At 46.4% G+C, this 2,500-nt stretch overlaps 1 non-coding gene across 1 annotated transcript; it reads left to right on the forward strand.

Annotated features, from left to right (window-relative positions):
* Window positions 1–1,179: 1,179 nt before the first annotated feature.
* On the forward strand, window positions 1,180–1,298 carry LOC140575852 (5S ribosomal RNA). Its single transcript, XR_011981109.1, has one exon. It is a non-coding gene; the product is annotated as a 5S ribosomal RNA (ribosomal RNA).
* Window positions 1,299–2,500: the final 1,202 nt, after the last annotated feature.

Genomic DNA, 2,500 nt, shown 5'->3' on the forward strand with positions numbered 1-2,500 from the left:
TGGGATGGAAACCAATCAGTTGCAGTTTGGCTTAATTATAGCCAGTTGCTCTCAAAACAAAACACTGTAAAATATTCAACAAGAACTCTGTGGAGGGAATGCTGTGGATAAAAGTAACCCAAGCCTGCCAGTAGGGGTCAGTGTACGTTTGAGGAAACTGACAACATGGGGGGGAAAGTCTGTTACAGGATGTCAACGCAGAGCAGAACTACAACCAATCACAGTTGCAGCTCATGGGTGGGACAAGCCCAATATTTGCTGTTAAAAACAAACAAACAAACAAAAAAACACCTGCTAATTTAGATCACTTACTTAGGTCACATTAAAGCAACACATCACGAAAGGGAGTGAGCCGTGGGGCAATAACAGCACCGTTTCGTCACAGCCGTGATGTTTATTTCACCGTTACACGCAACCTCAAGTCATGGGCCGCCATTCATGGGTCCCCGTTCTCGTTTCGGGGGGCTGATTTCCAGTTGTATTGAGTTTTTTTAAAATTCTCCTCCCAGACCTGCCTGCATCTACAACAGTTGTTCTTTTGTCCCCCTAAAGCTTCACAGAGCTCTTTGAACTTGACATGGCGACGCCACTTCCCTAAGTCAAAAGGCTGGCTGGCCCACTCAGCCCGAGCCTGCTTCACCGGCATCCCTGCGACTCGCAACTCACCTCAGAGCGATGCTTCGCCCGGCGTGCTAGCGTGAGCTTTTTTCTTTTTTTTTTTTTGCCCGGCTTCCATATTGGTAGGAAGTAGCCTCTGCATTTATCCCGTATTCCTGTTGTACCTTAGTATGTGGAATTTAGGGGTGTAAATAAAAGGAGCCAAGACAGTTGAGAAAGATTTGTGATTTTGTAATTGTCCCGTTTCACAAGCCCATTCGACTCATGTGGCTTATGTGACTTTTATGTTGACAAGGCCGAGTCTGGCGGCCGGCGTTAGCCTTTGTTGCTGAATGTTCAAGTGTCAGCCAAAAGAGCAAGTTTTGTTGTTTTATTTTTTTTGTGAAAAGAGAAGGAGGACAGGAGAGAGCAATGAAATGTGTGATTGGTTTGAATGAGCTTGGTGGGGTTGCTTTGGAAGTAAGAAAGGAGGGCGAGTAAATGTGTGTCCCCTGTAGTGTGGAAAAGGCAGCCGTCTTTTGCCGCATGCTTATAAATAGGCTGAGTGGAAGCAGTGCTCTCGCTTACGGCCATACCACCCTGAGCACGCCCGATCTCGTCTGATCTCGGCTGCTAAGCAGGGTCGGGCCTGGTTAGTACTTGAATGGGAGACCGCCTGGGAATACCAGGTGCTGTAAGCTTTTGCCATCCTCAAGCACTTACATGCACATTCTTTCACTTGCTTTTCTTACTTTTACTCCATCTTACTTTACGCTTTCACAAATCTACAACGCATTACCCTTTCTTTTACATGTACGTCCTTGTGTTACATTTCATACGGCCTTTGGAGTCTTCAGAGTCGAAACATTTCAGCGTCAGATGCCGTTTAAGCCCACCTGCATGGCCTGCCATGGGATGGAAACCAATCAGTTGCAGTTTGGCTTAATTATAGCCAGTTGCTCTCAAAACAAAACACTGTAAAATATTCAACAAGAACTCTGTGCAGGGAATGCTGTGGATAAAAGTAACCCAAGCCTGCCAGTAGGGGTCAGTGTACGTTTGAGGAAACTGACAACATGGGGGGGAAAGTCTGTTACAGGATGTCAACGCAGAGCAGAACTACAACCAATCACAGTTGCAGCTCATGGGTGGGACAAGCCCAATATTTGCTGTTAAAAACAAACAAACAAACAAAAAAACACCTGCTAATTTAGATCACTTACTTAGGTCACATTAAAGCAACACATCACGAAAGGGAGTGAGCCGTGGGGCAATAACAGCACCGTTTCGTCACAGCCGTGATGTTTATTTCACCGTTACACGCAACCTCAAGTCATGGGCCGCCATTCATGGGTCCCCGTTCTCGTTTCGGGGGGCTGATTTCCAGTTGTATTGAGTTTTTTTAAAATTCTCCTCCCAGACCTGCCTGCATCTACAACAGTTGTTCTTTTGTCCCCCTAAAGCTTCACAGAGCTCTTTGAACTTGACATGGCGACGCCACTTCCCTAAGTCAAAAGGCTGGCTGGCCCACTCAGCCCGAGCCTGCTTCACCGGCATCCCTGCGACTCGCAACTCACCTCAGAGCGATGCTTCGCCCGGCGTGCTAGCGTGAGCTTTTTTCTTTTTTTTTTTTTGCCCGGCTTCCATATTGGTAGGAAGTAGCCTCTGCATTTATCCCGTATTCCTGTTGTACCTTAGTATGTGGAATTTAGGGGTGTAAATAAAAGGAGCCAAGACAGTTGAGAAAGATTTGTGATTTTGTAATTGTCCCGTTTCACAAGCCCATTCGACTCATGTGGCTTATGTGACTTTTATGTTGACAAGGCCGAGTCTGGCGGCCGGCGTTAGCCTTTGTTGCTGAATGTTCAAGTGTCAGCCAAAAGAGCAAGTTTTGTTGTTTTAT

The sequence above is a fragment of the Salminus brasiliensis genome, chromosome 13 (assembly GCF_030463535.1).
Source record: "Salminus brasiliensis chromosome 13, fSalBra1.hap2, whole genome shotgun sequence".
Classification (NCBI taxonomy): Eukaryota; Metazoa; Chordata; class Actinopteri; order Characiformes; family Bryconidae; genus Salminus; species Salminus brasiliensis.